The following is a 14706-nucleotide window of genomic DNA, read 5'->3' as shown; positions in this document are numbered from 1 at the left end:
TATTGAAATCTAATGTCTATTATCTTTACAGAGATCAGCCAGAATAAATATTTTAAGATATAACTTAGAATATGTCACTCAAATCTGATCAAAACTCCGTATTAAATGGCTCTCTATTTCTTTCATAATATAGCCAGAATCTTTATATAACCTTGAAGGTAATGGCCTTCACTCCTTACCTCAAATACAGCTACTACTCTACATTGTATTTACACAGCTCCTTAATATTTCTCTAATAATCCAAGTGCACTCTTGCCTCAGTGACATTATTCCAGCCTTCTACCTGCCGTTACATTTCCTCAGATATATCCTTGGCTAAATCTCTAACCATCCTCAAGCTTTGTTCAACTGTCATCCTCTCAGAGAGGTTTTCCTTAACTACTCCAAATGATGTTATAACCTGTTCCTTCACTCCTGTTTCACCTCCTCATGTCTGTCATCTCTGATCCCTTTTACTATGCTCTATTCCTTTCCTTTATATTTGTCCTACAGCCCTCTTAAAGACTAATTAATTTCTTTAATTCATCTCCTTTGTCTCGTATGCTATCATAAGCAGCTAAAAGAAGCTGACAATCTCTGGCTGGAATCTCATTAACCAAAGCAACAAGGTTCATTAATTACTCTTTTTATCTACTAAATAATTATAGTTTATAATTGGATTGAAACTAGTAATCACCCACCTCTCTGCCTAGTTGAGGGAAGATCAAATCAAGCAAAGCATTATGGTCTCACTGAAGTGAAAAGAGAGAAAATGGCTAAAGTGGCTTGTATTTGTGGACCAGAATATTAGCATGGAAGGCGCTACATAACAAAAGAGTTCCAAAAGACACTAAAAACAGTTATATTGGAGATACAACCTCAAAATGAATATACTTTGCTCTTCCCTGACCAACAAAATTCTTACCTTCTTCTAGCTCTCATATACCTGTCTCTCTTCAGAATCATCACAATTACTGTTGTATTGTAGCAACCTACCTATGTTTTGCTTTCACTTGCTTTGTATTCCATAAACTTTTTGAAGGCAAATGGTCATGCATAGCTTTGTATTTTCAGCAGCAACCAGTCAACATTTGTCAAATAAAAAATTAAAACAGTAAGAAAAATATTTAGCTCTTGGATGTAGAAACTCATCTTCTGTTTTATTTTAAGTAAAAGGAATCACTTAAGCTTTAATATTCTGCATATATATCCATTATTGTAAGCTAACCAGGCTATAACTTTCAGTAACATAATCAATTAATTGTCATGTTTGTCTTTAAAAGAAATTTTTTTTTTGGTCTTTTTAGCGCCTCATCCACAGCATATGGAAGTTCCCAGGTTAGGGGTTGAATTCAAGCTGCAGCTGTCCGCCAACGCCATAGCCATAGAAACACCAGATCTGAGCTGCATCTGCGACCTACACCACAGCTCATGGCAATGCCAGATCCTTAACCCTCTGAGCAGTGCCAGGGATCAAACCTGCATCCTCATGGATAGTCGTCAGGTTTGCTAGTGCTGAGCCACATGGGAACTCATAAAAATTCTTAACATATCATAATATACATTTAAATCTAATTAATTGTCATTAGAAGCACTCCTCAGCAGTGAAAAACTGGTACCAGACACTCTTCACACCTAAGTTAAAAATAAAACTGCTTAAGATACAATATGTGGTTTTCAAAGAGGAAAAAAAAAAAAAAAGGCTATCTTCTGGATCTAATCCCATAAAGGTCTAAGCTTTTGAATTTTATCCAATCTTCAATACATGATACAGAAGAAAAATTTTACTAACAGACTGAGTTTTTTGTTTTAAACAAAAGCTATCCAAATTAGCTAATTTCTAGCAGCATTTCCTTTTCCATTTAACTGTAAAATATGGTAATTATGTAGATAGGCTATAACCCTCATTCACTACCTTCCCTTAGTGTTCACTAGAAATGGAAAATGATTCTAACGTCTGTAAGATATATATTAAAACTAAGTTTTCTTCATAAAAACACATGCTCCAAAACTCTGTAACATTTCTGAATATTTTTCTTAATAAAAGTCTAAGATTAAGAAATAGGAAGAAAGTATTTTTCTTGTGGTGAAAATTATAGCCTTTTGGCTACTGGAAAATCTTTTTTAAATAGAGTTGACCTGATGCCAATATTTAGTTATGATGTTCCATTTCAGATTCAAAGTTTCATTATCTTCACAATCTAATCTAAATAAGTATTTTTATATTAGTTTATTTTTTTTAAAAAGTGTTGGTAAAAGGTGTTCACTAAAGACTTGATTGATGTAATATAAATCTGTAAAAATATTTGGTGGAATTGTTAAAATTATATTTACCGTATTTTTTCTGATAAATTCTAATTCTAAATTTGAAATTAATAAGGCTTATTTTCAAATTTACAAATTAATATGTAATGTTGTTATTTAACCAAAATTATACATTTATCATTGAACAAAGGTGGGTCCAAGCTTTTAATCACTTTTATTCCTTATAATGATTCATTACAGAGAAAACAAGACATACTGTTTTTTAGGTGTTTGAAGAGTTCAATTTAATTGTCTAAATATCACTCATTGTACTTGACTCTATTTGTCTCCATTTCTACTACTTGTTATCAATGTCAACTTTTGAAAATATGGTTGTGGTAGGCTGAATAATGACTCCCCAAGAGATTTTCATATCTTAATTCCTGGTACTTATGAATATTATCTTATATGGTAAACAATGGAAGTAAGTTAAGGATGTTGATGTGGGGAGATTATCTTGATTTATCCAGATGGACCAAATTGCAATCACAAGTATTTTATGAGAGGGAGATACCGGGAGATATGACACAGACAGGAGATGTCAATGTGACCAGGGAAGCTAAGATTGTAGTTTTTTGGCCATGAGGAAGACAGGCTGGAAGCGGCACAGAATAGACTCTCCCTTAGAGGGAGTATGGCTTGGTCAACATCTTGACCTTGGCCTGGTGAAATTGAATTTAGATATCTTGCCTTCCTAACTATGGGAGGATAAATTTATGTTTGTGGTAATTTGTTACAAAAGTTACCAGAAAAAATTATTGATGATAATTCAGTCTTCAACAGGAGAAAATGAGATTTTTTAGAATAAAATGGTAGAATTACTCTTTTTGTTTTTAGGAAAATCAAACAAGTATGTGGAGTTACTCATTTTTTTTCCTTGTTCTAGGACCTCATCTGTATTTTGCTCTTAGGAAAAAGGTAGTAATAGTCATTGATTAGGTTCAGAAGTCTCAGGGTATTTCTGCTTCCCTTTTTGAAAACTCAGTTGCTTTATTTCTCCTGAGGAGAACAATGAATCTAGGTGTGTTAGCTTCCGCTTGAGGAAGGAACTAAAATTTGATCCCATCCCAGCAAACAACTTATGTTCTGGTTAAAAAACACATAAGAGTGCAAGAGTAGCTGCTAGGAAAAGTCGTTCCCTGAAAGAAGAGAGCTTTAGGGAGAAATTCTCTAGACAGATGAGTATCTCTCAGATTTGAAGAAATGGATGTAAACCTGGGACAAAAATAAAAGCATATCCTGAATGTTCTCCTGCTATCTTTCAATTGCATGTCAATTGCCATGGTCCAAAAATCTGGTAATTAGATTTCTCTTAGGCCCTTTCAAGTTGCAAGGAGAGAAGAGTGAATAAGGAAACCAAAACTGAAAGGCCTTATTACATGAACATAAGAAGAAAGGAAATCCAGAATACTTTCTAAGTAGCTGGACCAGGCTTGTACCTCAATAAATGCTATTATATCTCTACCTAAAATGGAGAATTCCATTTAAAGCAGAATTCTAGACCACTACTGAGAACTATATGTAATGCTGACATGACTTTGTTAGTATAATATTTTACCAAATTTATTTGCTTTAAAACAAGTTTTGGTGTAAAGAAACATTTTCTAGAAATATTTCATAATCCCAACTTCTTAGAGCATATCTGGTATTTATGGTAGCTGGTATTCTAAGCATTGCTATCTTCTTGTTTGAGTGCCTTAATTACTACCTCAGTTGGCAGTGCTTTTGCCACTCAACCAGCAATAGAACTTTTTTTTCAGTAAATACTGGTTTGGGTTTTATAGAATCTGTTAGTTTTTAGGGGAATCTCTCTTCTGGTCTTGTACTTTTCGACTTATTCAGTCAGCTTCTGCTTGTTCTCCTCCTGCTGCTATTTTCTGATTTTTCTCACATAAAATTCCTTCAGGTTATCCAATTTAAAAACAAACAAAAAAAGTATTTTGCAACCATTTCACTCAGGTCTGGCCCTTCTGCACTAAATATTTTGCAAGTCCCAATTTGTATTATACATACATACATTATACCTAGGTATAGGGAAAAAAAGGATGCATTATCTATATAGATATAACAACAATGAAATTAACTAGTGGCCAATTTGTCTTTTTTAAAATCACCACACATCAATAATTCTAATCAGTATTAGTGATAAACAATCCTTCTTGCTGGGGCACATAGCAACAATTGCTTGCCTTTCCTTTACATGCCATTTATAGTCTCCACCTGTCCCAAACATTGTTGTAAATGATATCTTGGTAGAACTTTTTCCTTACTAACCTTTTTTCTTTTTTAAATTAAGAAATAACTTATAGATGATTAAATGCACGACACTTAAACATTCAGCTTGATGTGTTCGAACAATGGAACCCTTGTAACCACCATCCTATTAAAAATATAGAACATATCTATCACCCAGAAATATCCCTCTAGTTCACTTTAAGTCAATTCGAAGCCACCAAGCCAAGAAGCAACCCCTTTCTGATTTTGTCACTATCAATTACTTTTTCATGTTCTTGAATGTCATTAAAATGAAATGTGTCCAGGTACATTTGCTCAATGACCTATGTTTCTGTTTTTATGCCAGTATCTTACTGCTTTGATGATTGCAGCTTTGTAGTATAGTCTGAAGTCAGGAAGGGTGTTACCTCCAGCATTGTTCTTTTTTATCAAATTACATTGGTCATGGAGGGTTTTTTGTGGTTCCATATAAATTTTAGGATTATTTGCTTTTGTTTTATGAAAAACATCATGGGTATTTTTATAATGGGAATTGCATTAAATCTGGAGATTGATTTGGGTGATATGGGCATTTTAACAATATTAATGAACATGGGATATCTGACCATTTCTTTGTATTACTCTCAATTTCCTTCATCAGTGTTTTATAGTTTTCAGGGTATAGGTCTTTTACCTCATTGGTTAAGTTTATTCCTAGGTATTTTGTTCTTTTTGATGAGATTAAAAACAGGATGGTTTTGTTGCTTTCTCTTTCTAGTAGTTCATTATTAATGTATAGGCAAGCAAGAAATTTCAGTATGTTAATCCTGTATCCTACCAATTTACTGAATTAGTTTATTAGTTATAAAAGTTTTGACAGAGACTTTAGGATCTTCTATATGTAATATTAATGTCATCTGCAAATAGTGGCAGCTTTAATTCTTCCCTTTCAGTTTGGATATATTTTATTTCTTTTTTATTGTCTGATTGCTGTGTCTAGGACTTCCAATATTATGTTAGATAGAAGTGGCAAGAGTGGGCATACTTTTTTTAGCCCTGATTTTAGAGGAAAATCTTTGAGCTTTCTACCACTGGGAATGAGAGCTATTGGTTTGTCATAAATGGCCTTAATTACGTTGAGCTATGCACCCTCATAACCACTTCGATGACAGTTCTTAATCATGGATGGATGTTGAATATTGTCAAGTGCTTTTTCTGCATCTATTGAGATGATCATGATTCTGTCTTGAACTATCCTTATGACTCTGGAATAAATCAAACTTGATGATTTATGATACTTTTTTATGTATTATTGGACTCACATTTGTTAATATTTTGTTGAGGGTTTTTGCATTTATACTCATCAAAGATATTGCACTGTAATTTTCTCTCTTTTTTTTTTTTGTAGTATCTTTGTCTGGTTTTGATATCAGGGCCATGTATCAGGTTTTGTAGAAGGAATTAGGTCCCTAATTTGGCATCAGGCTTCATAGAAAGAATTAGGGAGTGTTCTTGCCTCCTCAGTATTTTTGGAATGGTTTGAGGATAGATACAATTTTTTCTCTTATATTTTGTAGATTTCCCCTGTGATGTCATCTGGTCTTGGACTTTTGTTTGCTGGGAGTTTTCTGTTTATTTGTTTGTTTGTTTTAATTGCAAATTCAATTTCACTAATAGTGAGTGTCTGTTCATATTATATATTTCTTCCTGATTCAGTCATGGAAGACTGGAGTTTCTAGGAATTTGTCCATTTCGTCTCGGTTGTCCATTTTTTTGGCATTTAACTGTTCATGATAATCTTTTATGATTTTTTGTTTGTCCATGATAATTGATTGTAATTTATCTTTATTATTTTTATGTGATTCTTCTCTCCTTTTTTCATGATGCACCTGGTTAAAGCCTTATAAGTTTTATCTTTTTTAAAAAAAACTCTTGATTTCACATACCTTTTCTATTTTTTTATCACTATTTATTTATTTCCCCTCTGACCTTCATTATTTCCTTTATTCTGCTGACTTTGGGCTTTCATTATTATTTTTATAATTCCTTTAGTTCCAGATTTATTGGAGATTTTCCTTGTTCTTTGAGTTAATTCTGTATTGCTATAAACTTACCTCTTAGAACTGCTTTTGTTGTGTTCCATAGATTTTCAAGGGTTGTGCTTTTATTTTCACTTGTCTCAAGATATTTTCTGGTTTCTTCTTTGATTTCTCCATTGACTCTTGGTTTTTTTTTTTTGTTTGTTTTGTTTTAGTAGCATGTTGTTTATTCTCCACCTTGCCCCCATTTTAATTCCTGTAATTGATTTCTAGTTTCATATCTTTGTGGCCTCTGTAATCCCCCTCCTCTTCTGTGTTCCCTCCTAGGGGTGCAGGTCCTGTCCTGATTGCTTCTCTTACTAGTCAACCTCTGTGGATATTGATTATAGCCTCGCTTGCCTAAGAGTTTTGCTACCAGTCTCAAGTTATTTTCAGTGATGACTGCCCCATATGTAGATGTATATTTAATGTGTTCATGGGGGGAAGTGAGCTCTGGATCCTTCTATTCCTTCATCTTGATCTTTCTCATTATTCAGACAAGTAAGTTCATAATTTTATTCACTAAACTAATTTTAATTGATTCTTTAAGATTTTTTAGATTGATAATTTAACATATTCCAAATATGCTAGTTCTTTCACTTGCATTTCACTTTGTGTAAATTTTTCCTGCATAATTTAGAATTTAAAAAGAGTTCAAACTCTTTATTGACAAAATTTTGTATAAATAACATGAATAGTATCAGAGTAAATGAGTATAATGTATACCATTATACTAGTACCTCAGTGTATAATTTTTAGTTTTATTTCTTTCTCTTAGCACATATATAGAATGTATAAGCCAAATTAAAAATATAAGCAAAAATGCACACAAATCTGAGATGTATTTTGCTGCATGTCCTTTGCCTTGCTTGTAAAATGAAAAGATTACATACAGGGTTATCAATGCCTAAAGTACCTTTGTTAGTTCATTTATATTTAGCTTTTTAATAGTTTGCCTTTGTTTTAATTCTGCCCTTTAATCTGTCACTATATTGATAAACAAGTTCATTAAAATTATTTATAATATTCTGAAAAGCCCTAGTATCAAAAATTTAAAAGAACACTATAGGATATTTATTAAATTACATTTTGTTATTTTTCTATGCATGTTGGATATGTGTAAACACATCACAAAAGGTGAAATTTATAGTTTCCAAACTCCTTGGAAATTTTTGTCAGTAAAGAAAAATGTAAACATTTATATTTTTAAAAATGCATATTTTTAACAAATTGGGTATTATACTTTTTCTTAACTTTAAGTACTTTTGCACTATAGCATGCTATTAGTGTTATTCCAAAAGAAAAAGAAAATATGTGTCAATTTTTTAAAATATTACTAGGATTATTTATTATTCAGGATTTCCAGAGAAATGAACTCATTAGGATCTCTTGCACATTCTTTATCTCTTTCACTCAAGAGAGAAGTATTTATTATAAGGAATTGGCTCATACAATTATGGAGGTTTACGAGTCCCCAAAGCAGCAGTTGGCACGCTGCAGACCCAAGACAGCCATACTGTTGTTCCAGTTGGAAGCCTGGTGGCCTCAAGACCCAGGAGGAACTGATGTTTCAGTTCAAATCTTAGGGCAGGAAAGCAAACAAACCAACCAAAACCCAATAAACAACTGATGCCTTTTCTCAAAGGAAGTTAGGTAGAAGGAATTTCTTCCTACTTGGTGGAGGGTCAGACTTTCTGTTTTATTCAGGCCTTTAACCAATTGCATGGGACCCACTCACATTAGCGAGGGAAAGCAGTTTTACTCAGTCTACCTACTGAAATGTTCATCTCATTCAGAACATTCTTACATGCACACTGGATTAAAGTTTAATTCTATCAAGTTGAAACAAAATTAATCACAGCACTAGGCAATATCAAGTTACAAAGTTGAAGATTTTTCCACTGCAGAACCACACAGTCTTCAGTAAACTAACAAGTAAGTAGCTTGTTTGCATAGTATAAAAATTTCAAAAATATTTTCATAATATATCCCGTGGTTGTTTTTGTTTTTGAAGGAACAACAAAATAATGTATCCAGTAACAGTGCTGCAAAAGGCAGTTTGGAATATACAATTAACCTCTGAACAATGCTAGGGGTTTAGGACCCAGTCGAAAATCTGTGTATTATTTACAGCTGGCCTTCAGTATCTGTGGTAAACAACACAGACTGTGTAGTACTATAGACCATATTTACTTTAAAAAAAAAAAATCCATGTATAAGTGGACCCCCACAGTTCAAACCCATGTTGTTCAAGGGACAACTGTACTTATTTGACCTTACAATAGTGTACTTATTTAAATCCCAGAATACTGATCAGATAATGATACAAAAAAACGTAATTAGTCGCAAATCCTCTACTTTTTCCCCTTTGAATATTCTTGCCTCCATTGTCAAAGAATAATTGACCGTAGGTGTCTGGGTTTACTTGTGGGTTCTCAGGAAGAACTATTGTTCATGTTTTTTAAAATATTACTCTCATTTCCTGGCTTTCTATACTATTTACAATTGATGAAAACAATATAGGACATGGTATTTTTCTCTTATCAAAATATAATGTACAACAATATCTAAAACAACTTTGATGGCAATAACTGTCTGCCTATCTATCTATTTAATCTATCTTCACTCATTTTGTGCCATGTACAATTCCATAAATGGGTGTTATTATCATCTCCAATAACTGATGAAGGAAGGGAAGAACTTATTTGTTAAATAACTTTTATAAATTCACAAAATTAAATTCACTATTATAGCCTAACCAATTACATAGAAGTTTGTAAATATTCCTTCATTTTTTCTAAATCTTCAGAAATATAACTGCTTAAATAATTTATCTTCTGAGACATGTATATTTAATTTTGGATATAAAACATTAATTACACCTGCTTAATGGCAATTCATTTAAGATCTCTGGGAAGCTATTAGCACTTCTAAAATAATTTTTTATTCAAATCACTATTAAAATATATCATTATGAATATATCCTAATCAGAAAGGCAATACTATATTTGTTCTATGATACTAATTATGTCATTATAGAAAAATTTGAAACATAAATGTTGATTATAGAATTATTCAAGTGAATTATGACACATCTATATGTAGAATATTATATAGCCATCAATGCAGTAGTTTTCAAGAAATGTTTGTGTCGTTAGAAAATAAATATAAAAAATTGAGTAAAATTTTAGTTAACATAATAAGTTATATTTTAGTTAATATAATTAAGAAAAATCAATTTTACATGTAACATGACCTTCATTATGAAGGTACATACATTCATGCAGAGAAAAAATTGTTAAGAAATACTCCTAAGAAATTCTAGAGGGTGGGATCATGGGAATTTGTTGTGTATGTATGTCTTTACACTCTTCTTTATTTTTCTAATTTTATGCTGTGTATAAAAACAATAAAATTTACTTAAAACGCTTTTTATTTCTTGCCTCAAATATTCTTTGTTGATTATTATTTCTGAATAATTTAAGGTAGCACATGCAATAAAGTTTAATGAAGCATATATTACACTCAGGAGACATATTATGCCTTATTTCTAATCCTCATCTGAAAATGGAAAGTTCTTTGGAAAATAATATTCAGTATTATCTCTTGATCTAATATGTAAATAAAATTAACTCATAATTATCAACTAAAAACATAAAATTTTGATAAAAATTATGGTTTATGAAAATGTTATAAATTTGCTTCTAATATAGAATGCCTAAAATATAAAATTTTATGCCATATATGCAACAATAAAATTTACTTAAAACGCTTTTTATTCCTTGCCTCAAATATTTTTTGTAGGTTATTATTTCTGAATAAGTTAAGGTAGCACATGCAATAAAGTTTTATGAAGCATATATTACTTTTACATCAGGAGACATATTATGTCTTATTTCTAATCCTCATCTGAAAATGAAAAGTTCTTTAGAAAATAATATTTAGTATTATCTCTTGATCTAATATTTAAGTAAAATTAACTTGTAATTATCAATTTAAAATGTATCATTTTGATAAAAATTATGGAAAATTTATGAAAATGTTATAAATTTCCTTCTAATAGAGAATTCTTAAAATATAAAATATATGGGATATGATTTATTATTAAATTTATATACATCAAAAATATTCCTTAAGTTGGGAGGAAAAGGAAAGTCATGCAAAAGCAGACTACTGTAGGCAATTTAAGGTATGTTAGGCACCCTCTAGGGTATAACTTGGAGTTTTTGCTCATTCAGTCTTGTCTGTTAAACTGCCTAAAAATGTCTTTCTGGAATGAGATCTAAAGGAGATCCTGCTGAATAGCATTGAGAACTATGTCTAGATACTCATGTTGCAACAGAAGAAAGGGTGGGGGGAAAAATGTAATTGTAATGTATACATGTAAGGATAACCTGACCCCCTTGCTGTACAGTGGGAAATAAAAAAATATATATTAAAAAAATTAAAAAAATAAAAAAAAAATAATAAAGGTGAGAGTGATGCTCTGACGAAAGTGAATATACAGAGTTATTTAGTAATATGAAAATACATTTCTTGGCTATTCTGAATAGTGTTGTAATGAACATAGGGGTGCTCATATCTTTTTGAATTGTAGTTTTGTCCAGATACATGCCCAGGACTGGGATAAAGATCCCACTATAGATAGATATGATAGATCATGTATTTCTATAATTAGTTTTCTGAAGAACCTACATACTATTTTCCATAGCGGTTGGAGCAATTTACACTCCCACGAAGTGTAGGAGAGTTCCCTTCTCTCCACACCTTCTCCAGCATTTATTTGAATACTTATAAATGATAGCCATTCTGACTGGTATGAGGCAGTACGTCATTTTAGTTTTGATTTGCATTTCTCTAATAATTAGTGATGTTGGCATTTTTTTCATGTGCCTGTGGCCATCTGTAGTTCTCTTTGGAGAAAGATTTATTCAGGTCTTCTGCCCATTTTTTCAATTGAGTTGTTGTTTGGCTTTTTTTTTTTTGCTCTTGAGTTGTATGAATTATTTGTATATTTTGGAGATTAGGCCCTTGTCAATTGCATCATTTGCAACTATTTTCTCCCAAACTATAGGTATCTTTTTTTTTTAATGTTTTCCTTTGATGTGCAAAAGCTTGTCAGTTTGATTAGGTCCCACTGGTTTATTTTTGTTTTAATTTCTACTGCCTGGGAAACTGACATAAAAAAACCTTTGTAGAGTTTATGTCAGAGAATGTTTTGCCTCTGTTCTCTTCTAGGAGTTTTATGGTGGCTCTTATGTTTAAGTCTTTAAGCCATTTTGAGTTTATTTCTGTGCATGGTGTGAGGGTGTGTTCTAGTTTCATTGATTTATATGCAGCTGTCCAGTTTTCCCAGAACAGCTTGAGGAAGAGACTTTTTTCCCATTGAATATTCTTGCCTCCATTGTCAAAGAATAGTTGACAGTAGGTGTCTGGGTTTACTTCTGGGTTCTCTATTCTGTTCCATTGGTCTGTATGTCTGTTTTTGTACCAGTACCACACTATCCTAAAGATGGTAGCTTTATAATAATGCCTGAAGTCTGGGAGAGTTATGATTCCTGATTGGTTTCTGTTCCTCAGTATTGCTTTCGCAATTCTGTGTCTTTTATGTTTCTATATATATTTTCATATTGTTCTAGTTCTGTGAAAAATGTCACAGGATTGATAGTGATTACATTAAATCTGTAGATTGCTTTGGGTAGTATGGCCATTTTTAACAATGTTAATTTTTACAATCCAGGAGCATGGGATATATTCATGTTTCTTGGCATCCTCTTTGATTTCCTTGATTCATGTTTTATAATTCTCAATTTTATAATGTCTTTCACTTCATTGATCAGGTGTATTCCTTGATATTTAATTCTTTTGGGTGCAGTGTGAAAATATATTGTTTTCTTATATTCTTTTTCTAATATTTGTTAGTATACAGAAATGCAACCAATTTCTGAGGTTGATCTTGTATCCTGCTACTTTCCTGAATTTGCTGATCAGTTTGAGTAGCTTTTGTGTGGAGTCCTTAGGGTTTTCTATATATAGTATCATGACATCAGCATAGAATGACAGTTTTACCTCTTTTCTTCCGATTTGGATACCTATTATTTCTTTAGTTTATCTGATTGCTGTAGCTAGGACTATCAGTACTACATTGAATAAAAGTGGTGAGAGTGGGCATCCTTGTCTTGTAGATTTTAGCAGGAAGGATTTCAGCTTTTCTCCATTGAGTATTATATGGACTGTGGGTTTGTCATAAATGGCACTTATTAAGTTATGTTCCCCCTGTACCCTCTTTGAAAAGAGTTTTTATTGTGAATGGATGTTGGGTTTTGTCAGATGCTTTTTCTTAATTATTGAGAAGATCATGTGGTTTCTGACTTTACATTTGTTAATGTGTTATATGATGTTGATTGATTTGCCTCTGTTGCCTTATTGATTTTCTGTCTAGAAGATCTGTCCATTGATGTGAGTGGAGTGTTGAGATATGCTTCTATTTTATTCCCATCAATTTCTCCTTTTATGACTTATTATTTATTGTATGTATCTGGGTTCTCCTATATTAGGAACATATATATTGACAATCATAATATCCTCTTCTTGAATGAATCCTTTTATTATTCTATAGTGTCCTTCTTTGTCTTCCTTTATGGCCTTCGTTTTAAAGTCTATTTTGTCTGATAGAATTACAGCTCCCACTTTCCTGTCTTTTCATTGGCATGAAATATCTTTTTCTATCACCTCATTTTCAATTTATATGTGTTCTTTGCCTTAAGGTGAATCTCTTGTAGGCAGCATATTGTAGGCTCTTTTTTTTTTTTTATCCAGTCTTCACTCTGTATCTTTTGATTGGCACATTCACGCCATTGACCGTTAAGGAAATTATTGATATATATGTATTTGTTGCCACTTTAAACCTTGTTTTTCAGTTGATTCTGTGTTTTTCTTTTTTTGGCTGGATGATTTCATTTTATTTTATGCTTGTATCTTCTTTTAAGTTTTTGTGAATGAAATGTTTGGTTTTGATTTGTGGTTGCCCTGTTTTTCAAGTATGTTAAGCCCTTCCTATATCTCCTTGCATTATCCTGATGATCATATAGGCTCAAACAAATTCTGAAACAAAAAAACAAAAATCTAGATTTTCTTACTTTCCTTCTCCATCTGATTTTGATGTCCTTTTTTTACATCTTCATGTTTATCCTTTTAATGTTCCTTTTGTTTATCATCACTTTTATAATTTTTTTCCCTTTTAGATCTGTATACTGGCTTATTTAGGTGATTACTTTCCAATTGTTAGTTCCTCCACTCTATATCTTCTTACTTCTTTCCTATATGGGGAGACCTTTCAGTATTTCTTTTAGAATGGGTTTAGTATTGCTGTATTCTTTCATTTTTTGTTGTTGTTGTTGTTAGAGAATTTCTTTATTTCAGTTTCTATTTTAAATGATATTCTTGCTGAGTAGATTATTCTAGGCTGCAATTTTTTTTCCCTTTTTAGAACTTTGAATATATCTTGCCACTCTCTTCAGGTCTGTAGTGTTTTTACAAAGAAATCAGCTAATAGCGTTATGGAGGTCCCCTTATATTTAACCCTTTGTCTTTCTCTTGCCGCCTTTAGAATGCTATCTTTAACTTTCATCTGTTTTTATTATAATATGCCATGGTGTGGGCCTTTGTGCATTCAACTTTTTGTTGGCCCTCTGTTCTTCCTTTATCTTAATATCTGTTTCCTATAGATTTGGAAAATTTTCAGCCATAATTTCTTCAAATATATTTTCAATCTCCTTTGCTTTTTCTTCTCCTTTTGGAATCCCTATTATTCACAGATTGGTCCACTTTATCTTATTCCAAAGTTCTCTTATATTGATTTATATTTTCATTTGATTTTCTGTCTGCTATCCTAATTCTGTGGTTTCCTTTATTCTGTCATCCAAGTCACTTCTTCATTCTTCTCTATTTTCATTCTGCTCTTTGATTCCTTTAACTCAGCTTGTATCTCTAAAAATGGATTTTATGATTTTTCTTTGCTTCTCCTTATATTTTCTAGATCTTTTCTAAAGTAATCTGCATTACCTGGTCATATCGAGTTTTAATTCCTTCATATCCAGTCTTAATTCCTTCATAATTTTGAATATCCACC

Source organism: Sus scrofa, chromosome 10 (assembly GCF_000003025.6).
Source record: "Sus scrofa isolate TJ Tabasco breed Duroc chromosome 10, Sscrofa11.1, whole genome shotgun sequence".
Classification (NCBI taxonomy): domain Eukaryota; kingdom Metazoa; phylum Chordata; class Mammalia; order Artiodactyla; family Suidae; genus Sus; species Sus scrofa.
This window is presented reverse-complemented; position numbering follows the sequence as displayed.